This window comes from Triplophysa rosa, linkage group LG7 (genome assembly GCF_024868665.1).
Source record: "Triplophysa rosa linkage group LG7, Trosa_1v2, whole genome shotgun sequence".
Taxonomy (NCBI): Eukaryota; Metazoa; Chordata; class Actinopteri; order Cypriniformes; family Nemacheilidae; genus Triplophysa; species Triplophysa rosa.
In genome coordinates this window covers 22,573,748-22,599,427 of record NC_079896.1, presented here as the reverse complement: position 1 = coordinate 22,599,427, position 25,680 = coordinate 22,573,748, and the positions used below count along the sequence as shown (strand labels likewise).

At 39.1% G+C, this 25,680-nt stretch overlaps 1 protein-coding gene across 1 annotated transcript in view; it reads left to right on the top strand.

The window, feature by feature from the left end:
• Positions 1-15,802: 15,802 nt before the first annotated feature.
• plxna1b (plexin A1b) overlaps positions 15,803-25,680 on the top strand; it is a 91,374-nt gene continuing 81,496 nt past the window's right edge. Inside the window, exon 1 of the mRNA XM_057337839.1 lies at positions 15,803-15,940. The gene's annotated coding sequence lies outside the window, so the exon portion shown is untranslated. The remainder of the gene's footprint in view (positions 15,941-25,680) is intronic.

Sequence of the window (25,680 nt, the reverse complement as noted above, 5' to 3'; positions counted from 1 at the left end):
GTCTCCGTCCGCAGCCTCTGAACCCCAGACTCCACCTCGGCCCATCGACCCCGTGACGTCCCCTCAGCCTCATCCTCCCTCGTCTGCATCTTCGTCCGGTCGTCCACTGGCTCGGCCTGGCTCCCTCCTCCCTCCGGATCCGTCTGGGTCGGTCGGCGAGCCGCCTTCGCCTAAGGACTCTGCTCCTCCTGCTACGCCTCGTCGCTCCGTCCCGTCGGCTCTGTTGGCCTTCTCCCTCCCGTCGACTACTCCTTGGTCATCAGTCGCTCCGGTCTCGCTGCGGACTCCCAGGTCTCCGCCTCCGCCTCGGTCGAGTGCGACTTCGGTTCCGCCTGGTCCCGCTGGATCCTCGGTGTCACCCTGGCTCATCGGCTTTCTGTCTCCGCCTCAGACTCCACCTCCACCTGGGTCGCCTCTATCAGTCGGCTCCTTGACGTCATCAGCTTCTCCTCCTCCACGGCGCCGTCCTCCATCGGCTCCTTCGGCGGTCACCATCACGGTAGTGGTTTGGATTCCCGCTGGTTCATCCTGCTCTGGTTCCCTTCTGTCTCCGCGCTGGCTCCTTCTCCCATCTACACCCCTTTGGTTCTTCTGGTTGTCTGCCTGTCCTCACCTGTCTTCCACCAAGCTCCGTCCTCCTCCTGAACCCCCACCCACCATCCTCTGTTGGATCTGTTACGGCGCGAGGTCGCGCCTTTTCGGGAGGGGGCGTTCTGTCACAATCCACCGTCTGCCCTCACTTACAACTGGACTACACTTCCCATAATCCTTTTCACCATCTCACCTGATCCCCATCATTGAACATTATTAGTTTATCCACATCACCTGTTTATGTCTCATTATCTGTGTTATATAAATTCTCTTCTTTGGTTGTTTCAGGGTCCAGTATTGTATGTTTTGGTGTTGTGTTTCGCCTGTGTTCGTTTTGGATTAAAGAAATCCTTCTGATGATCTGCTCATTTGATCTGTTCCCTGTGCAAACCGTGACAGAATTTTGGAATTGTAAAAAAATGATTATTTGTACAGTATGGTTAGTATCACTAATGACCTTATGAAAAAATTGCAATAATACATATTATTCTATACTACCATCTTTTGTCTCTACTGTTTGATTTTAAATGTTCGGCAATGCTTTGCAACAATGCACAACAGTGAAAACCACTATAGAAATAAGTTGAATTTTGCGGTATGTATGTTTCTCATTTGGATTAATGAACATATGAATGTAAAATATAATGTGGCACACCGAAGATACCCTTTTATATGTTACGCCTGTTATTATAGGACATACACAATGAAGTGAGGCAGAGCTCACTGACTGCTTTGTTAAAGAAGAATGTGAATCTGCTGGTGCTCTCGTCACATTGCTGACACGCAGGGTAATGTGTTCAGGATGAATAGAACAGAACAGATCTGTCGTTGATGTGTTCATCTGTGTGTTTGTCTTCATGTGCAGAACCTGCTGGTGAACCACGGATGAAGATGATGGCTAATAATGATGAAGAAGTGTTCCGCAGAGGATCCGTGAAAACATTCAGCGGTTTTTGTGTATGCTTACGTGAATAAAGTGAATGCATTTATGTGTATGTGTGTGTGTGAGCATCTTTCAGTTGATTTAAGGAAACAAATTCTCTAGTGCAATTCAGATGTGAGAAACTCTGATTATCTCCAAACATTGAACGTGAAGAGGATTTATCAGTCTGAAACTGTTTTCTAGGCGACCAATTGAGACGTTATGTAACAGTAGAGATGGTGAGAATATGACAGCATGCTTGAAACCCAGAAATTATACCGGAACGAATCATAGGAAGGTGAACAAAACACTTGACGATCTTTTCTATAATATTTGATTAAATCAGCCTTACAAACTTCAGCAGTAGTTCTATCTCTGAAGTGGTCGTTGTAACAGCCTTTTTATTTCTGTTCTTCTGAAGCTTACTGAACATTTTATAAAGTATTGCATACTGATCTCAAAACTGCAGGTTTAGGAGTAGTGTCATCATTTTAAAGAGGAAGTAAAATAAATGGGCACATTTGTGTTAAGAATCTAATCTCTTATCAATTTAAAAGAAGAAACGTGGCTGTTTTCAGATTAACAGCAGGTTTCATTTTCAGAGTCACTTTCACATTCTCAATCTTCCCTTTAACAGGAGAAAATACGAAGACAAATCTCCCAATGAAATGTAACACATCCACGCGCATTGATAATGAAGCATTGTGTGTAATTCAGCATTCGATTTATTTATAGTGAGAGGCAGTTGATCGGCGTCTAAGCGATGAATGTGGAAACTCACTCAGGGATCAATAAAAAATCTCCCCATATCACTTGTGCCGAAACAATTCAAGTGGTGTGTTGATTGGGGATTTGGTTTTCTCTGCTTCGCACACACACGCACACATATATATTTGTAGGAAAAGCATGAGCACAGGATAGGAAGGTGGCCAGGGTGGCTGTAGTCATGGCAACACTGGAGGAGACAGATGAAGATAAGGGGTCCGAAAATGGAATCTCGTGTTCTCAATGTGCTGTATTGATCCTCATCACCAAACATCACTGCAGCTGTGCGTGAATCATACAGAGAGGGTGTTAAACATTGATTTAAATGTGCTGGCGGCAGGAATACAGTTATAGGAATACACGTGTGAGTTTAGCATCTCTGCTAATTCTGAGTCATGTGCTTAGAAGTCATGAGCGTTTCAGACTGAACACATAACATGTTATATTTATTACAATTTACCCAAATGTAAAAATTCTTTCATCATTTATTCATCCTCATGTCATCACAAACCTATATGACTTTCTTTAAAATATTTAGGATCCAAACAACATCAACCTCATTGACTTCCATTGTATGAACATAAAACCAAAGAGACATTTCTCAAAATATCTTCTTTTGTGCTCCACAGAAGAAAGAGTCATATACAGGGGTTGAATGACATGAGGGTGAATAAATGATGACAGGATTTCCATTTAACCCTCATGTCCTTTGCTTAAGTGATACACATGTGGCTCAATGATGCTTGTTTCCCTATTTTTGCTAACGATGTAATTTAGAGGAGAATTACAGGTACTTAACTCAAACGGTTTGTCACCTGCTTTGACTCAGAAACACATTTGAAGTTTTAAAGTCAAAAAGGGATATTTAAATGATTATATTTCTGCAATGGTTTGGAGTAGATGATAATTATATCATTAGATAAAGATGTTTACTTTAGGTAATAAAACTCAAATTAATGCATCGGGGTCAAAGAGACTTAAAAGATTGAGTTGCATTTAGTTTACTCTGTTTAGTGAGTAATGCAAAATACATTTCAAAATAGATTTGAAAGGTTTTGAATATTTCAACCAAATTTCCTCTAATGTCCAAGCCAATGTGTATGTTTATTGTGCATCTCATAAAGCTCAATATTTGATGTCATGCACATTTAGTCATTTAAATATATAGAAAATCCAGAAACACGGAATCAGTCTTTGTCTTTATTGACACAAAGTACAACAATATTCTCTATAAATAATGTGCTGTGATGATGTTTTCCGATATTTACCCTACTGTTATTTTGCTGTTATTTACCTTTTTGCACAGAACTTCCAACCTGATCTTACAAGAATTCTTACAAATTTTACGAGGTAGCTAATTCCCATGAATTCGTACGAGGGGAATACTGAAGCAATACTGAAGCCCCTCCCTTAGCAAATTGTACAAATAAGATTTACACATTCATACTAATAAGCAACCTCATAAAATAGTAACAAATTCCCGAGACTGTGTTAGACCTTCCTCTCCAAAATGTTTTAAAGATAACAGGGGTGAACTGTTTTACAAAATATGTTTTAAAAAGTGTTTTTTTTTTTTGTGACAGGTCACACTGGAACCACATACTACCAAAATTATCAACTTAAATTGTACGTTTATGAATCCAAACCTACGACAGGTTTTAATTTACCATGAACCGGAAGTTGTGATCGTTTTTACTTCCATATTTTGACACATTTCCAAGTGAAACAAATTTCGAATGAGAAAAAAATGTGGGTGTGGCTTGTTTTTTTCACTGTGATTTGATTGGATGTATAAAAACGGCCTTTGCATTTTAAAATGGAACTGGCAGCAGGCTGACTGTTGAAGGGGAGGGGTTAACGGATGCTCCGCCCAAGCCGTCTAACTTACGTCATTTGAAATGGATAGTCACTAGAGGGCGGAGGTGCGTTTTCAGATTTTCACGGAAGATTATGAGGACACATGAATTTTAAAAAGAGAATGACTCACATTGGTAAGCTATTTACAATAAACGCTGCAATATTTCATGAAAAAACAGGAATTATAATTTTTAATTTCACTGGGACTTTAAAGTAATGTTCCAGGGTTAGGTTGACGTTCGTAATTAAAGATTCTGGACAATGTTTAGAGATGTGAGCAATTGTTCTGATATATTTCAGATACCCTCATGTGTTACTGCACTGATTTCTCTCTGAAACTTTATTCACACCCTGAAGCTCAGAAACAGAGACAGGAAATCAGTGAATGCAAATGAACAACATGAAAGTTTCTCCACAGCAGGTGCAGTATGCCTGCAAACCCTGGCAAAATGCTAAATTTCAATTGTAGCAGTTCTACATACACACAGCGACAGACACAGACTGTAAATGTGTCAGAATGTGGCTCGCAGGCAGTTTGATATCAGCTCAGAGTCAGCAGAACCATGTGTGTGTGTGTGTGTGTGTGTGTGTGCGTGTGCATGTGTATGCGTGTGTGTGTGTGTGTGTGTGTGTGTGTGTGTGTGTGTGTGCGTGTGTGCTCACACGAGTGAAGGTGTCAGTCTTCCAACTGATGCTGTTCTAAATAAAATCAAGACACAAAAACTGTGTGTGTCTCCATGTTGCATGCTGTATTTGCATGTACAAGCATGTGTATACTGCATGCCATCATTATACAATTAGAAAATCCAATTCCACAAATGGCTTAAAAATGTAATGATCACAAATTCCCTCTCCAAAACCAAATTAGCTTCATTCTTTTAATCTTCCTTTTAAATACTTACTCTTCTCATTTTCGTACCATCTCTTTGTAAATCTAAACACTGTGTGTGTGATAAAATCTCATTTCACAGTTCATTTAACATGTGTGGAAGTATACTGGAAAAAACAGTCGTAATTTGCATTGAGCTCTGAGTTCTGTGCTCAGTATAATGTAAAATGATTTGAATCAACTTGTTACAATAATGAGTATTTGATAATAAATACTATGGGCTAGCCTACGGGAAGAAACCACTGTTTTATAGACTCGTTGAAATGTAATCTACAGAAAATATGACCCTTAATTGCACTTTTTCTAGTTTACAGATGCCAAACCACAATGCACTGATGCCAGCCAACATGATATTACAACTATTATTATGTAGACAGTATGACTGCCAGCCAGTAATTATCTTATTATCTTATTAACCATGTACATCATGGAGTATGAACTACTGCGCACATACTGTAAAGGTTGACCAAGGAACCAAATGCAGTGCACTTTGAAAATTCAGTTTAGGATAAGGATGAATAATTGCCGCACTTTGAATGGAAACACAGAGCCGTCTCCAAAATGTAAAATTATATAGATTTCAATTTGTGTATTAATGGCAAAAATCACATAAATACTTACATGCAAAATAAACTGCATTAATCATTCCTGTCATGGAAAGTGATTGTTGTTAGATGAAGGGCATTTCTTTCGTTCCCTTCGCCAAAATGAGTGGTAGTTTCAACAGCTTTGCTGACAAAACAAGGTGCCATAGAGGACAGAGTAAAATCATGTAAAGGCAAATGAACAACAGTGTAAACTACACAGGTATGCGGAGGATAGCCAATCCAAACTAAGCATGTACACACGTGTTACATGAAGTGTATATGGAAGACAGAAGTCAATCCTTATGACACCACCAATTGTTGGGTTAAATTAACCCCAAAAAAATATATTTGACCCACCATTAAAATAACCCTGGGTTGAATTTGTACCTCAACGGTTGGGTTTGTCCATTTTTGACCCCAAAATAACCCAACAGGAGTGTAGTCCATCTAGATTTATCTCTCTCCATAAATACATTTCTATTATTTTCAGAGTTTAACCTGTATGGCTTCAGGGTCAAAGGGCAATGACGGTTTTGTGCGGATTTTGAGATAAATGACCCCAGCTAATAAGGAAGTAGAATATTGTGTGTATCAATCCCAGAACTTCACTGACATTGCTGTGGGTTCAGGAATAGACTGAGCTAGATATTATTTCTAGAGGGAGTCATATTGAGTTAATTATTAACATCATATAATCCAATAGAAGTTCACTGATGAATCTCATAAAGTTCCCTCTGTAATCCTCAGTGTGTTATAAAAAAGCTCAGATATAATTAGGAATAATTAATAATAATTACTCAGCTAGTTTTCCAACTGCCGTCTAGACAATGGTTTCTTTTTATGTAGCATTTTCCTATTCTGTAAAATTCAATTTTATTTATGTGCATTGTGCATTGTTTCAAAGTAGCTTGACAGAAGAAATAAACAGAAAAACACAGAAGAGTTGGAATACAGAACAGAACTTGGAATTGTAGAACAAGCAAGACCATTCTAATAAAGCAATGTTAATTCAATTTACAGAATCATAAACTAATCTGATATCAGCAGTCTCTCGGTGAGCAGGCCAACGTGGCACAGTGGCAAGGAACCAAAACTCCAATGAGGAATAACTGGAGAAAAAACCTCGGGAGAAACCAGGCTCAGCTGGGAGGGCCAGGTCTCCTCTGACACCTTACAGCTGCATTCAGTGACTTTGACTAAAAGTAATGGGGAGAGCATTTTTAGTAATGTTAGTAAAATGTGAATCTCTCAGACAACTTCGTATTAGGGTGTCATAATATACCCGTTGTCAATAACCGTGATGCAAAAACCGTGATTATTGATATTGTGCTAAATTTACACATATCGTAATATCATAAACTGTTCAGAACCGGTTTAAAAAATTGCCCAGTGCAATAAAGTCCCAGTGGTTATAAACTCTTTCTCTGTACATTTGTATTTTGGGTGATTCACTGACCAACTAAAACACAAAACAAACAAAATTAAAGATGAATTCGACTGATAGCATCATGAGCATCATTTATTCCTTAAAAAAAGATATCACGTCAAATATTGTGACAGGCTAATATCGTTAGTGTGATTTTTTTGTCCGCGATCAAATTTTGATACCGTGACAGGCCGACTTCACATCCTATTTAAGTCACAACCATGATCATTCATAAATGATAAATATCCACAATATTTTATATTACAAGTACCCAACAAATTTCACTATAGATTAAAGAAATACATCAGCAACCCACTAGAAAAGTTTCCGACAAACTTTAAATGATGCCTTGACGGAACCTTATGACAGTTTAAAATCGTTTAAATCATTTTTAAAGTCTTGAAGCTTAAACAGAAAGACTGAACTACAGAACAGTCTGTTGGCAGGACAAGACAAAAACAGAAGTAAACAAAACAACATAAATTATAGCTGAAACGAGAAACTCGTGATGTTGCAGACAATAGGTAAAAAAAGATTTCCTGTAGCCGTACGGTGGCCCCGGGGCACCATTTGAGATTAAGTGTCATTTTACACGAAGAGCTCTGAGGAGGAGATGAGAAGCGTGGAAAACAGGTTTACCTGTCACTGCCGTGTGTGTGTGTGTGTGTGTGACAGTAGACAAAAACATGTTGATACAGTGTACTGGTGTGTTGTGTTTGTCTTCATTTGCACATTATTTGAATATGAGAGTAATAATTCATCCTTTCACCTCTAGCTTTATTATATATTTGCACATGTAACTCTCAAGCGATCCTAATTACACAGCCTCGGGTCTATTAAAATCTATCAAACACAGAAACGCAAACGGCTGAAACCAGATCTTTCAACACAGAACTTCTATTCCTTAAGAACGTTATTAGGATCAACTTCATACCTCCAGGTGTAAACACATGAGTTTCTCAGCTCTGAAACCCTCTCGCTGGAGTAAGCAACCCAGCGGTGTCTCTTCTCTCTATTCTGCTGCCCAGAAGGGATCACCAATGATGATTTCACTCAGCTCACCCTAAAATACGCCCTCAGCCCACTACAAGGTATGGAAGGTTATTAAAAGCACAACAACAAAGACAGACTGGTATTAAGCTTGGCAATTGCTCTCTGCCACCCTCTAGAATGTTTCATCTTCAGTGTTATGAGACATTGCTTTGTTTGTGAAGAAATGAACGCGTTGGGTTTGTGTGGTGTATGTACATCATTTGCCTACATGTGTCTAGGATTAAAGGTTGAAGTGATGCCATGCCTCATTGACGGTGTGATGCTTTGGCAAGCTGAGGATGAGTGTTAATGAGCATCCATTGTTTGTGCGAGCGCGTGTGTTTGTGTGTGTGAAGGATACTCAGCTTCATCAGTATCAGATCAAAGGCTCATCTATCATCACCACAGCTGTCAAAGCTGTTGTCAAACATCCTGCAACATGAAAATAAGTCTGTGAATCCTGTGAACAAAGTTTTCATTCTTTAGATGGATTTATAAAGTTTGATAGTGTGTTTTACCATAATACATTAAGATGCACCACAGTTTCAAAACTCCAAATTAAAGAACACAGACATGCAGTGCTTCATGTGCAGTAGTCTTGTGTAGTTTGGTATTTCATTGTTAGCATATGGTCAGGACTTTGGGGCGTAATCTGGCTAAGAATCCCCCACTGAGACAGGAATGGCTGCTTGAACAGCATTAAAACTATAGTTTGTTTCGTTTAATGTGTTGTTTAGAGGCAGGTTAATCATGTCACAACATGACATCAAAAACTACCCCAGCTGAAAAGAAAGCACCAATGATATTAGATCAAATCATGTAAATATTATTTTGAGGACATATTTACTGTTCGACTTATGAATAATATGTCGCATTTTACGTAATATCTTTCAAAAACTGATGACACTGACCTAGGAATTTCTGGCAAATCCTTGTGACTGAATTTGATTGTTACTTTCACATTTAGGAAAACTATGAATCACAGATCACTTTTGAAACGTAAAGACATCCTTCAAGCCACAAGCTGTTTGTTTCAGTTTCACGCTCCAGTTAAGCAATTGAGGATTTTATGAGGTTATGGGAGGATTATTACAGGGGAAACATCCATTGCTGTCATCAGCTGTTATTTCAACACCTACGCTGTAACACATACAGCAAAAAAGTATGCTTTTGTTATTGTTGCAGCTAAAGGAGCAGTTCACCTTCAAAATGAAAATTCTGTCATCATTTACCCACCCTCTTGTCATTTCAAACCTGTATGACTTTCTATCTTCCGCAGAACACAAAATAAGATATTTTGAAGAATGTTGTTAACAGCCCCCATTCACTTGCATTGGTTACAATGGGGGCCGTGCTGTTCTGTTACCAACATTTTTCAAAATATCTTCTATTGTGTTCTGCAGAAGAAAGAAAGTCATACATATTTGAAATAACAAGAGGGCGTGTAAATGATGACAGAATTTTCATTTTGAAGCCGAACTACTCCTTTAATTGAGAATTTTAGCTAATAAGGAGCCATGAACTCCATAAAATCACATAAATAAGTGCAAAAGCAAAAAAAAAGCGAATAATAATAAAGTTGAATTGAATAGTTATAATACTAGAAAGAGACTGACCAAACTGAGATAATACTAAACACCATTTTGTTTTCAAATTTACCATTCAATCAAAATTGAAATAAGAAATAAGATACATATTTCCATAAAATATGCCTCTTCAGTTCTGCTGTAAAACATGAGCTGGAGTACTGAGAGAAGGAATGAATGAAATTAAAACAGTGCCACATTTTGTTGAAGATGGATTCCTTCAGTTTGGATGAATTCATACTGTTTCTTAAACTATAGAAACTGTTGGCATGGCACTTGACCTTGCCAAAACAAGTTAAAAAGAAGCTTTGGGAGGAACTAAAACTCAAGGGGTTGCCCATCCTCTGGGCAGACATGAGAAACAGACTTCAGCAGTTATTGTGGGAAACATTTATGTTTGAAAATAAAACCAACATGATCACGCTGAAGTGATTGAGAAGCAGATTTTACTATGAAAGTGGAAAATGGAAGCAGTAAATTGAGTTGTAGAAGATGAGATGAAGATTAAAATCAAAAAGACAAGCAGTTTCAGATGGTATTGGGTTTAATTCAATGTTCCATGCAGACATTGATTTTTAAAAATCTTTGTCTAAAGTATAGATGTGTAGACTTTTATATAGAGATGCAGAATGTAAAACTAAAAAACAAAAGACTCAAATATAAGCCTCAAGAAAACAAGTCAGGTTCAAATTGCACTAAAAGAGGCTCAACATGAGTTAATGTGGTTGACTGTAGCTATGAGCAACCTTCTACATGCTCTGTAACTCAAGCGGAGGATGCTTCAGTCTGATCTGATGGAATTACATGTGATTATAGAGTCTCAAAGGAAGACATTACAGATTTACATTCAATAACTGATGTATAAATGTCAAAACAACTCAAGCCTCAGACAGCATAACAGTGATTCAGCAGTTACTAATGTATTCGTATGGATGTTACCCATTCTGATTTTATTCATGTTAAATTACAAGGTTAAAATAGATTTTTTATGTAAATATAAGTGGAGCAAGACGGCACGAACATCTGCAAACATTGCCAAGGCGTTCTGGGTTGTTGCATTTGAATCTAGGTGTTTTTAGTGCATTGGCAGTTGTGTCTTCTGTGTGATTGATTGTTTGTAAGTGGCTGTTAGGCGGTTGTTTTTTGGGTGGTTGCATGCGGAGAAAAGGTCACTTTGATCACAGCTGGATTACTGACAGGGCCAATGGGGCCAGTGCCCAGGGGCCCTTGACTACCATGAGCCCGAGGGGGCCCTGGGCTGGTACAGTTATGTACAGACAAGGGTGTAACGTTGGTTTGAGAAGTGGGGGGGACACAAAATGGGGGAACATTTTTTTATTTGAATCCTATCACAAATTCAAAGTACCTATGTTTTGCGTTGTTTTTGATTGTTTAAATTGATTAAACCATGAAACCAAAAGGTGTTTTTATTGTGTAGCAAAAGTTGATGTTCATGAAGGGTGAAAATGCGAGTATTGACTGAGAAACGGAGGAAAACATGGCTTGTAAACTTGAATCTGCGGTCGGAAGGGTACGAGCCAGATGACTTTCTAAAATGCTTAACGAGGTTTAACGAACCTAAGCAAAGACCAGGGAAGCCTATGTTTCTGTCAAGCCTTGTCATAAACACTAACTGCTGTTAAAAGAACGAGTCCTTATTAAACGAAAAAAGTAATAAATCACGCCTTGCGTTTCTTCCCCATAGAAGTCCATTATAAGGAATCAGCTTAACATAGCCTACCGAAACAAAGATCACGTAAAAACAAATTTCTATTAAATTCAAATCAAAACCACGTGATTGAAAACAATCTTTCAGTGATCTATTTTTAGAGTGTGCACGCAGGCAGACTCTCTGTTTCCTGCTCGGTCCTAGTACTTCTCCGTGGCGATGACGGCGTGTGGTTAAAAAAACATTACAAACAAATTTGAAAGTGATGGGGACACGAACAGGATTTTGAAAAGTCAGGGGGACATGTCCCCCCTGTCCCCAGTGGAAATTACACCCCTGGGTACAGAGAACCAAACAACAATGAAAACAAATGTCTAATAAATGGGTCCCATAGCCTATACAAGACCTCTGTGGATACCCTGTAAAAACTGAAATGTTCAACAAATCATGGCAACATATGTTTTTATGTCTTTTTAACTTATAAAATAAATGTAACTTTTAAAAAATTAACTTAATTATTAAATTACAGCACATTTAAATTGCATTTTTGGAATCTTTTGTCACTTTTATAACTGTAAATGCGCAGCTAAGGGAAAGAACAGAAAAATTGTGGGAGGGGGGCCTCTTATAGGTAACTGGCCCCAGGGCCCTTTGAAGTCATAATCCGTAACTGGTGAGAAGTAAAAATTGTACGCCTGACTGCTGAAGTAGCACAGCTCACAAAAAAAGCCATAAAAGTTCAAGAATAAATCCAATCTTCATTACAAAAACTATGATAAGTGTTGCATTGAAGATATTTGCAAAGGAATGATAAAAGCAATGAATCTCTTAGCAAACACCAATAAGCCATAAAACGCTTTAAACCCACTAACAAGCTGAAATTGTAACGCAAAAACCATACACATTAAAGTATCCAAGGTCAAATCCAAAATACTTTGATTCAAATTCCAGTGAGACAGTCCAAACGTAATCTGAGAGCAGACAAGAGAACAAACACAGCGTTCAACCTTGAAGCCAGAGAAGGTTTCAAATTGCAATGATTCCATACAAGACTTCACTGCGCGCATCAAAACTATGCAAAATATTCAACAGCTAAGACCTGAACACACAAGAAACAGGTGTGTGGGTTACTACGGTAACAGATGATGAGATATGCGAGGACATGTGCGCAGAAAACAGAGTTGTTAATCTCCTTATGACTGCAGGATTCTTTAGTCTTTAAGTTGTGGAATGTGGTGATGATTCTAACATGGTCTGGTGTGTGTGTGTGTGTGTGTGTGTGTTACAATGGCTTGTGTAATCTCCTCCCTGCAGGGTGGTCAATCCTTGGCATGTGCCACTGCCCCTAACAGGATTCAGCTGAACAGGGTGCACAGTTTATTGAGTGATGACCAGCCAATGTGTGTATGTTTGGAGGTAAATCCTATAACAACACAAGCCTGTTGGTTTTCTTGTGTTTATCTTCTGCCTTGGGTAAATTAACCCCATGTGTGTAGGTGAGTGTAAAAATACAATGTTTTGATTATCTACATGCAGTGCCAGTTGCTGGCCAGTTATGACCTGAATAGTACGGCAGGTCATTAAAAGACTTCCTTTTCCTGGCCAATATGAACAAAGAGGCTTTGATGTGGTTTGGCCTGCTGTTACGGAAAAGAGAGATTCAAAGTATAAATGACTGTCAGTAAGACATTAATCATATGAAATGCAATATTGAGCTATCTATCAAGATCTGGCTATGTTGCAGCCCTAGCCCTTGTGTGTAATGTTGTATTGGTATTGTTTTAACATAGTTTATATTGACAGATTCTCATATTTGCATGCTTGAGTGCATTTACACAATAATGTTGGGTGGATGTGCGGCGCTGGTGTTTGTGTAAGTGAAGAGATGTCGCTACCACTGGCCTCAAGCTTATCAATCGAGCGCTTTTGTTCTGTATTCAAATAATCACATGCTCACACAAACACAGTTTGTTTCACTATATTTGTGAGGTTACTTTACAGACTTTTGATTGTATTTTAGGCTAATGATATTTTCAAACCTCTGACCCTAATATAAATGTGCATGGCATTATTTTTAAAGAAAAAAACATGATTTGGCTGATTTATCTAGATTTTGCCTTAAAGGGACATTTCACCCAAAAATAAAAATTCTGTCATGATTAACTCACCCTTGAGTTGTTCCAACAATTCTTGGTTCTGTTAAACACAAAAGAAGATATTTTGAAGAATGTGGGAACCTAACCAGTTCTGGGTCAACACTGACTACCATAGTAGTTTTTTCTGTGCTATGGAAGTCTATAGTGCCCCAGTTCTGTTTGGTTACAAATATTCTTCCAAATATCTTTGCTAGTGTTTAGAAGAACAACTACATTTACACAGGTTTGGAACACATTGCAGGCGAGTAAATATTGACAGAATTTAGGTTAGTAAGGACATCTGAGGCCCTCAAATATATACCTAAACTTTTACACTAACACATACTAGCAAATTTAACTTTATTTTTAACTATTAATAAAAAACATTCTGTGTATTATGTGTTATATGGCTAATGGTATTAAATGCAATGATCCAATGTGTTGTGTTGTGTAATGATTGTATTTTATTTTATTCTGTATGCAATATGCCATATAGCATTTTCTCTATTGCATTTTACATTCATTCAAATTCCTCCAAATTACAATTTTGCCAACTTTAAAGGCACGTTCAAAGTGCCATAGCATTTGCACGCCGCGTGGTGGTGCTCTTGAGCATAACAGGAGCGTATGGCAAACCTTTGGTGTCACAATTACGCTATAGATTAAAAAAACTCTTTCCCCACCAGCCTTTTAAAAAAAAGTTGCCAGCCAGGCAACATTTTCACTAAAATTTGATGGCTCACAGTACATTTTCTGTAATGAATATAGGGACAAACAATATATCAAATGAAAGAACAGAGTCTCTGCTTTTAAACAAAAGAAACCGTATTCTTCTATCTTCATTTAGAAGAATGATTTTTTTTCAATCATGATTTTTTTATCACCCCTTAGATGTGGGTAGGTTTCTTCAGAAATGCATCACTTTGATTAAACAGTTGAGATAATTAGCATTTTTTGTCAAAGAATTCGCCCAGATTAGACTCAGAACAATGATTAAAAACAGATAAAATATGACTCAGAACAAATATAAAATATATACGTTCTAGGTTCAGAGATTCTGTACTTTCCAAAGGTGTGTAACAGCGCCACCTGCTGTACAACAGTACAAACACCGATTGCCGTAATAGCTTGTCTTTGGCAGGGAACGGTTGATTTTTAAATGACGAGATAACTCGTCAATGGCGGGGAAAGAGTTAATAGTGTTTTAAGGCGCCCCGAAAAGCGCCACATTTTGCGCTGTCTTGCCATGTGAAAAAACTTCTTTATGGAGGTAAATGGCAAGATATTTGGCATTGACTTGGGCTATGTTATATTTTAGTTAATAAGTTCAAGTTTACAATCATTGCACAACATTATTGTGTCTCCTTATAGTCAATCAATTTCTGTAACATGGAAACTAAAATCACATACTGATAAAAGCATAGACGAAAATGCACTGTTAGTTGCTTTGGATAAGCGTCTGCCAAATGCATACCATTAAATTTAAATTCTATTACTGTTAGCTTGTCCTATTTATAGCAAGACAGTCCACTGATGTGTCAGTTCAGTAGGCTTTAGCAGCAAAAGTCACGTTAACTGAATGTTGATACGGTTGTGGATATTTCCATCAATTAAAAAGAGCGCTTATTCCTGACTTTCTTTATATACTGACCACGCATTAAATGCTGAAATATAAATATAAAAAATACCCTGCGATACAGATAAACATAATAAAACCAACATTGTAAAAATCAGCCAGTGTTCCAAGCAGGACTTGAACCAGCAACCCAACATGCAAATGTGAGCCAACCAAGTTAACCAGTAGGCTAACAGCAATGACTTGAAGTGACAATCGCATAAGCACCTGTTAAAGAGAATGCAGTTTACACTTATTGCAAAAACATTTTTACTTTTAACTCTGGCTGACCTTCCTTAAACCAGGAATGGTTTCTGGTGTTGGAAATTAGCTAATAAAATATTTCAACCCATTACTTTTTTGCTTTTCACGTAAGCAATTAACTGGAGCAGGATATACAATGGGATTGGTATGCTATAATTGCTGACCACGTTGTGTAACTTTACATCTCCAAAAAGAAAAAGTCGTTCCTTCAGAAAGCAAGCAATGATATGTTTAATGTTACCAGAGGTAACACTTCGCACATAATAATACCCTGTAAATTCAAAGGCATTACTACATGATCAGTGGTGAATTGGTCTGGTCTGGCATTTGCGGCGCAAATACTGTTTAAAACGCCGTCAATACGGCGTTTGGGTATAAACGTGTCTAAGCGTAATTGTGACACCAAAGGCTTGCCATAGGAGCGCGCACTGAGCGCGTGATTGAGCGTTTTCAGTGCAGTCAGTCTTCGCGCTGCTCAGAGCAAGGTTGCTCGCGTTCTCAGCGCTGAGCCGCATTCCAGTCGCGCCACCGAATGGGATATTTCTGCCAGTTTTGGAATTTAACCATGAGTGGGACATGCGATCCAAGGACCACTCGAACGTGTAAGTACCGTGAAGTATTTCTTTCAAACTTCTTGGTACCACATCCGTATTGATTGTTAGAATACCTTTGAATTCGTGTCTAGAGCTTTTCGGTGTTCGTAACGTTAGTATGGGAGGATCTTTAAGCACAACACAACGTTAAACTGGACTCTTGTAGTGTGTAATTTATAACGTTACATTAGCGTGGCTTTAAATAGTAGAAACCAGCGCTAAGCTTTTACGTTAAGGAAATCCCACCGTTGCTTGTGGGAAAAACTTCAGGATCCTAAGGTTTGGCTTCATCATTCGATTTTCAGTCTGGGTCATGTTAGAGATGATCGGAAACGTTTAAATTTGTGGAAATCCTTGAGACCTTGTTGGTAGGCTAGCTGGACGTGAATTTGGAACTATCCCAGCCCTCTTAACACGAACGTGACCGGGGACGAAACGCTGGGAATTTATTATCGATTTAATTTCCTAGAATGCTCGACTCGGCGGCAGCTTTGAAGTATCAAATGTATCCGATCGGGTTACTTCATCCGATTGATATTCACAATAACCAAATACTACATCAGCGTTAAACAAACTCGAGTCGTGGTTGACTGCGTTATGTCAAATCAGTTAGAGCTCAAAGAACAAGAGCAAGCTGCATGTTATTAAATCGGGCAGGCAGGTTGGGTTGGTTAGGTCAAAGTTACCGAGATAGATAAGAAGCTGACTTTCCAGAGAGGTTTATAGAAATTCGCACGTCAAGAAAGTCGCAGATTCATTATTTCGTCAAATTGGTCTTTGAGAACACTTGTGAATTGTCACATGGACGCTATGCACGTTCGGATCCAAAGGTTTTATGGGCTATTTTAAACCACCCCCAGTCTCTCCATGCAGCTCAGATGCACCCCCATCTCACATGCCACATGTTGCTTTTGTTAAAAATCGATGGCCTCCCTCTAATTGATTTATAAATTATTATTCACGATGTGTTGTGTTAAAGGGCGTTAACAGCAGAACTGGTTATGGCACTAACATGCGTCTGACTCGACTGTGTTACTGCGGTGCGTCCGAAGATTGTCCCTCTCCGTGGGTGTTTTCATTTTCTCGGTCTTCAAATGACTGGTATGAATGAGATCCGCTGCAGTCGTGTTTGCCACGAAAAGACCTATAGAAACAATTTTCTATGCGTTAAAGTTGACGGACGTGAACCGAATCTTCCCCTACAAGACCGCGAGCTCGCGCAGGTTTTGTACCGGTCGGTCACGGACTGGTGGGATTTTGGTGACTGGCGGTTCTGCGGGGGTTGAAGAAATGGACCTTAGAAAAACGATTGGTCTCGACATATCAGACGACTATTCACGACCCCTGTCTTATTGTTATCACGAAGTGAAGGTTAGGAGCGTGACGGACATTCACATGTAAATTGCTAATGTTTCCTGAGGCGTGAGGGAATCGTTTGTTTGTTTGGAAGGAGACTCGACTCCCAACACAGTCCCTAACGGGAATAATCTCACGGCTCGTCTCTGTTAACAAAAACCCCTCCAGTGGGTCAGCGAGTTAAGGCCACAACCCTCTGTTTATGTCTTCGAACATGCAGACCACGTGAATGACATTTACGATTTATTCGGTTAGATTGACGGAACCAAAGCAAGCACTTAACCCTCATGTTGGAGTTGAGATGCGCTCATTACCCCTTTGTTTTGAGTCCCAGAGACATTGAACACATTTAAAAATATAATGTGTTGGTATTTCAGTGTTTTAATGCACATTTGGAGTCGCAACATAACTGATTTTATGGATGACTTTTGAAACATGTATAAGAAATCCCCATTAAATTAGTTTAGCTCATTTTACTTGTTTGTTACTCAATGTTTGCTTATTTAGTTTCAAAGTTTCCTGAGGTCAGACCCCCAACAGAATATGAGAATTTACGCTACCTGCCCAAATGATATAGATGGTCGGTCAAGTTTGTTGACAAATGCAAATAGTTTTGAACAAACTTTACCTTTGAAGTCAGACGTGTAACCCAGTGGTGTAGAGGTGCCTGAAGAAGTGGGTGTACTCTTAATTTATGCCCCCGTTTTTAAAATGGCCCAGCAAAGGATGAATGCCCTGGTGTTATAATGTAGCCGGGTTTCCATCACTCTGTTTTTTTTTTCACTTCAAGTTTTGTGAAATGAATTTTGGCCACAGAAGAGGTGCACATTCTGCAATCAAACTGACCTACAGACTATATGAAGAGACAACCAGGGCAGTACCCAGGATTTTAGAAGAGCATTTGGGTTTGAAATGACATAAAGGTAAATGTGATAACAGAATTTCTTTTTGAGTACAGCCATAGACATCAAATTACAAAAGTTGCAGATACTTGGGTTTTTAATTTAAAATAGTTCAAATTAAAATGATATGGAAACAGGGAAAAAAAAATTCATTTAAAAGTGATGCATTTTAAATATTTGCAATAGCCGTTTTAACGTGCTTTAGCATGAACTAGTGAAGGTCTGGTCATGTTTTGTCTCTTCACACGTTTACATGACTGTTACATTCGGTCGTTTGACATGTTGACGGTCGTTCACAGGCACCACGGGCGTGCAAACTCCAGAGAGCAGTGGAAAGCGGCGCAGGCAGCGTTTTGCATGCGTTTTTAGACGCGACATGTGAACGGCCCCTAATATTTCTTTCTATGATAAAACAGTTGTCAAACATTTAACATTCAGCTACTTACATCGTGCTCTTTCACAGTTAAAACTGACCTTGGGCTGGGCTTCTGTCAAAAGCAACTCCTGCCTTCTTTCATTTGGTTGGACAATAATTCTCGCCTTTCTTTATTTGATTGGCCACCTCAATTAGATCGACGAACGCTTGGGTAGATCAGATTTGAGATCAGTCATAGGCGTTTTCAGTTTCAGTTTGCCCTGTTATTCAGGACTTTTAAATTACACACCATGGAAAAATTAGCGAGGGTGTACATTTACATTACATTTATGCCTTTGGCAGATGCTTTTATCCAAAGCGACTTATATTGCATTGTATTATACATTTGTTTCTGACCATGTGCAATCCCCTGGGATCGAACCCATGACCTTGGCATTGCTAGTGCCATGCTCTAACCACAGAACCACAGGAAAGCTATTATACGCTGTAACCCCATGCATACCCTGGACTACACAACTGGGTATACGCATTGCCGACTGGTAAAGAAGTGGGTATACGCCGTATACCTGTGTATACCCTTGACTACACCACTGGTGTAACCACACGAACTGTCTGTTTTCACCGTGAAAAACGGTGTCGCGCCGGGAGCTCGTGTGGAATGTGAACAGACCCGTGCGACGCGGTGTTTCAGAGCAGCCGTTGTGAGCAACTGGTTTACTCTGACCTACAGCAAAACTAATGACCAAGATTAACTTCTTTCTCAAAATAATTTATCTCACAGAGCCAAAAATAATTGGGAATAAATTGCATGAGTGGATGACATAATTATGGAGCGAAAGATAGGCGTGCTGCAATAAATTGGGCACAAAGGGAGGGAATTAGGCTTTTGTTTTGTTATAGATTATTATGAGTCAAGATGAGTGTAATAAATTTGGCCAAATGAAAGATTCATGAATGTGTGAGGTACATGCCTGTGTGGAGAGAGATTATTCTGACCAGGATTTCTGGTATTACAGGTTCATTTCTAGCAGTACCATGGTTGTACCCAGTGTTGGGCAAGTTACTCTGAAAAAGTAATTAAATACTAGTTACTTATTACATATTCAATAGTGTAATTAGATTACTGTACAAATTACTCTCTCCAAAAAGTATTTATTACTTATAACTTATTACTTTCCATATCCTATATCAACCTTGATTAGTTAAGTGATTCAAGGATAGACATGAAACGGCTCTTTTAATTCATTCAAATAAATAATATTAAACTACATAAAGAAGTATTATTAACTGACCAAAGCATTACAAATGTGAGAATTATACATTAAAGCACAGATTTTAAGGTTAGACTTTGAACTTTGATGTCAATTCCACTATTGCACACACATATATTATACAAGTATTTAGTTTAATTACATCAAAAGTAACTGTAATTAAATTACAGGAAAAATTAGAGTAATCCCTTACTTTACTTTTTCAAGGGAAAAGTAATTCAATTACAGTAACTAATTACTTAGTAATTAGTTACACCCAACACTGGTTGTACCATAGTAAAGTTTGTTACTATTTCTACTCACTTGTGTCTTTCTATATTTTGTGCTCCTCGTCTGCTTTTCACCATCCCAGGCTGCAGTGCCAGAGCTCATAATTGTTGCATTCTGTGGCCCATAGCTCACCCTCTGTTCGACGTCTATTTATAATTTCTCTCTGTGTCCTCTACCATTCTGTCTCGCATTCTGTATTCAGTAAACTCTTGTGTGCTGCCCACCAATCTATCACGCAAAGGTTTCAAGGCCTAAAACCTGACCCAGGACAATTTCAGGGGTCCCTATGGGCCCTTTATGATCGATTTGCCCCTCTGTAATGGAAAAGGTATAAGGTGTGTTAGTGTGCTGTAAAAATATTATCTCTGCTCAGAGGATGTGACTCCAGAGACTCAGGCGAATCAAAGTAAACTTTAGCTGTTAAAACACTGGCCACAGACGCTATTATAAGCTTTGCACAGCTCTGTGTTTTTGTACATGGAGATTTTTCTTTGTCGGAATCAAGATTACACACACTAACTGGACATCAGATGTGGTACCTGTACATGTAGGGAGGCCTGTTTTTTCCCATTTCCTCAATAAATTCTCCTGGTGTGCCTGTTTCGCACTCACGCTCACAATGCTCCCCTTCTTTTTTGTCCTGAAGCCAGTGGTGATATTAAAAAGCGTTTAAGAGGTCTGGCTTTTACAGTGTTTGTTAAAGAGCAAACAGCATGAGGTCTACTACACACTTAAGAGCTTCAGCATCAACCTTATGCCGTTGCTTCTGGAATGCCGATAACGCTGTAGCCTGTGCAGTAGTCTGATGTGCACCTCTCCAAAATACCAACTATGATATTGTGAAGGAATTAAATATTAAATCATGGACCATGTTTTGCAAAGTAGTTGATGGTCTTTGTTTGGTTTTTTTTTTTTAAAGAAACTATGGTGAAGTTCTGTTGTCATGGAATGAAGATTACACAATCTTCACAATCTGGAATGAAGATTATCTCCCTCTCTCTCTCTCTCTCTCTCTCCTGAATGACAACTGTTATTTAGGATGAGTTGTTTCTCATGAATGGGCAACAATAACTGTGGTTACACCCTGCAAGCAAAACATTGTTTGAATTATTTTAAAACGCCTATAAATGAACGCTAAGGAAGACCTGTTGTGTCTTTTAACGGATATCGGAAGCATGTTTCACATTTGAAGACTTTTTTCCTGAAGGTTTTTTCAGTCACATTGTATAGTACACCGTCTGAAAATGAGGTCAAAAAGGGACAAACCCAACTATTGGGTTAGATTGACCTTTGAAAAATGTTTATATTTGACCTATCAGGGGTTTAAAACAACCCAGCATTTTGGCTTGAATCATCCCAGCATATAGTCTAATTTATAACCCAACAGGTAGGGTTCGTCCCTCTTTGACCCAACGCTGGGTTGAAAATAACCCATTTTTTAGAGGGCATGCTTTGCATGAGGTTGGCATTGGTTTGTGAATTTCATGCTGTCATGCTTAGTCAATGTGTTTATTGGTATAGGTAAGGGATAGGTAACCAAAAAATGAAAATTCTTTCAGCTTTGGTCTCCATTGACTTCTGTTTTATGCACAAAATAGACCACTGAGACATTTCTCAAGATATCTCGTTTTCCACAAGCAGGTTCTGAACGACAAGAGGGTGAATAATGACAGAATATTTATGTTTGGGTGAACTATTGCTTTAACTGTGCGATACCAACTGAATATGGTCTTGCATCGATAGAGCTACATGTTTTCCTCAACTCCTCAAACACTCATGCAGAAAGAAGCATGTGTGTTTCCATAGTGCTGGCGAGCAATGTCTGTCAGCAATGTGACCCATCCACACGAACATGCCACCATGTTGCGATACCAACTGAATATGGTCTTACATCGATACAGCTATATGTTTTCCTCAACTCCACCTTTCTCCTACTTTCATCTCCCCGTATTTTCTTCTGTTCCCCTACATTGCTCATCTCCACTGTGTGTGCGTGCGTGTTCATGTTTGGATGGATTTCTAGTAAATGGACTCGGTCCAGCCTCAATCTCAGATGTGCTTTAGCCCTTAAATGCAGTCGACGGCAAAAGCAGCAATCTACAATCCTGAGCGCTGACCTCTCCGAGCTTTTTATTGCCCCTTTATATCCGTCTTTTACTTTCTGACGTTACTAATCTTGCAGTGTTATGCCTCTTAAGTGCAGATTTCTCTTCAACATCATTTTCTATCCTGCAATGTAATTGAGAGTTATGGTGAGTTTCGGTCTGTTCTGGGCTTAAAAACAACCTTCAGATAGATGATTTCTCTCGATAAATCTCTCACCAGCATCACATTTGCTGCTATCAAGGTTAGATGAACTGCAGGGTAGCTGTGGAACATGCAACAGATTAACAGTTTATCAAAACCACATGTGATTCAGATCAGTTTTTTTCAATGGCTGTATATAAAGAGCAGGTTGGCCGGTTGTAAAAAATAATTAAATGACAACGAATGGGAGTAACACATTTGTAATGCAAATAAACCTTATTCACATAGCATTAACTATGAAGACAGAAGTTTATATCCATTGACAAAGACTGTCAGTTGTTTCTGAAACGCAAGCTAAAACTTCAGTTCATTACAGATATGATCTTCTCAAAGAGACCAAATATTGTCAAATACACCTGATAGATATATTTCTCTCTGGTAAAGTGAGTTTACAGGTTTTTTTAGCAAAGTGACAATGATTAACATTAAACACACATCACTGTTTTCCACCATTTCACCCACACAGTGCTGCGTGCATTTTCTGCACACACGCATTTACTCAAACATGTTTTTTCAGGGCTTTGCTGTTCTCCTGCAGTTTAACTGTGTAGTCGTTTAAATAATTCAGTACTTTAAGCTCAGCCTGTAAATAAACCAGGCAAACACACACTATGCCGCAGTGATAGCATAGTGGTTAATAAAACGCAATACAGTTTTAAACAAAGCTTGAAAGCATCTAGCGGTGAGGTTGCGCATTGCAACCAAAGGTATACTCCCCCCATCCCCCCCATTTGACGCACAATGGTGGCTGACAAGGAACTAAGATGTCACGTTTTTATCAAAGGAGCTAACGTATTATTTACGAAACGCGCTCTGTAGAGGTGTTAGTCCCTTTAGGGCTACTGTAGAAACAACATGGCGAATTCCATGTAAGGGGACCCGCAGTGTGTTTAGTTAGAAATAGCTCATTCTGAGATTAGGTAATAGAAAGGTTTGATTATTTTTTCTTTCTCATTCATTTCAATCAGTTGGTTGAAAAGTTGTATTCAGTTTACATCATCTTAAAAAAAGAATGTTTGCAGTCCAGAGGTGGAGCTTGGCGTTGAGATATTTTGGGTGCAAGGTTTAATGTTTGTACAAATGTATGAATGTGTTCTGTGTACTGTACACACTGCATATGAATGTTGTCGTTTAACCTTATGTACTGTTCAGATTTATGTGACACGTTTATTTCCTCTCAGTGAGTTATTGCGTGTTTTTTCCTTTCTTCAGCTTTATCAGCAGTGACTTCAGACCTGTTACACTGTTTCAGTTTTGTTGCATTGTACTAAGTGCTTGTAGAGTGCTTTTAATTTATTGAAGTTACATATGCCGTAATGGGCGCAAACATTGTTGTATTATTCTGTTTTTTAGCATAGACGTTGCATTTAATTGACTTTGTGTTAAGTCTCTGTGAGAGCTATGAGAGAGATTGTTTTGTATTTTGTGATTGTGTAATCCACGGTTTCTGTACTTTACCCTGTCATTTACACAGAGACCTCTGTGATTTCACATCACTAACATTTAAGTTGCATGCAATGCAGAAACAAGCATGTGCGTTTCCATAGTGCCGGCGAGCAATGTCTGTCAGGAATGTGACCCACCCACACGAACGTGCCACCGCCCACCCATCCACCCCCGCGTCTGACCCCTTCAAAGGCCCCGCATTTATCTTTATATCTGCCCCCATTCTCTCTCTGCTTCTCTTTTTCTCTTTGTCTTCATGGCTTTTGTGTTTCCCAACGGTCCATAGAGTCACCGATGATGCAGCATCGCATTGTTTATTGCTGGTGAAACGAAGCCACGTTTTCTCCCGGGGTCGACTCGCGCCGCGCGCTGAAGGGAAGATGTTTATCCCACGCGAGTGGCTGATGCTAATGAAAGCAGAGGTCGACCCAGAACAACAGCTTTTATTCAGGCTAAACCGTTTAGATGTGTCACAGGCAACTCATCTTGTCAAAGACGTTCATGGGAATTTGTTTGCGTTTGTAGTTTTTGTAAGAGATATCTGGGGATCTTGGCAGAATGTTCTTCATAACACGTTGAGGTAGAAATCTATTTTTAGGCGAGTTATCTTGGGCTAAGCAAATTTAAAAGTTTTTATTGGTGTTATTAGGAGAATGTGCTTTTTTTACCCCTAAAAATAAGAAGCATCATTTCTTTTGAATGACATCAGTTGAGGCACAATCGTATCACAGTCACTATCTTGGTGGGGTAAAGAATGTCACACATCATTGCATTTTTATAGCCCCTTGAGTGCCCTTTGTCCAGTCTGTTCGCTGTTGCTCTGGGTGGCCGATCACTTTAGGACATTGCAGATCAGAACAACAGATCTCATGACTAAACCTCTCACACTGATGGAATTTAATTGGTCACTGCTACTTTCTTTCCAATGAGGCATTATTATGTATTTCGTTCTTAATCGCTTATGAGTAATCCTCCGTTCTACAGACAGAAGTGCCTGTATGAATGAATATTTATATTAAGTGAAATCAATCCACCCTCAGTACCGCCCTGTCTGTGTCTCGCTACGTTTCTCTCATGGCCGGGGAATGTCATACATCCGGTTGGATGATGTGAGATTGTCCCAGATTACAGCGGTACATATTTCTCTCCCTCTGACCTGTTCGCTTCCTCGCGCACCCTTCAGCTCTCAACGGATGAGTTTCTGGGCTGCCGGCTGGCCGCGGTACAGCAGATTTCTCACCGAGGCTGGTTGGCTCACTAAGTGGATGAACAGGTTGTGCCAGACAGACAGAAACAAAAGAAACGGGCCAAATCTCTCTGTCGTTGATGGGTGCTGTACACACACTCACGGCCACTGAAGAACAGTCAGTCCATGTGGAGAGCTGTGAAACTAGTCTGGCTGCTGGTCTTCAGTTTGAGCAACAGTCAGGTGGGTGTTTAAATATATCGAGAACTGTTGAGGTTATTGGTTCTGAATATACTGTCCAGATAGAATATACAGCCGTGGCCAAAAGTTTTGAGAATTACACAAATATAAATTTTCACAAAGTCTGCTGCCTCAGTTTTTATGATGGCGAATTGCATATACTCCAGAATGTTATGAAGAGTGATCAGATGAATTGAATTTTATTGTGAAGTACCTTTGCCATGAAAATGAACTTAGTCCAAAAAAAACATGTACATTCCATTTCAACCCCGCCACAAAAAGACCAGCTGACATCATGTCAGTGATTCTCTGGTTAACACAGGTGAGAGGGTTGACGAGGACAAGGCTGGAGATCACTCTGTAATGCTGATTGAATTAGAATAACAGACTGGAAG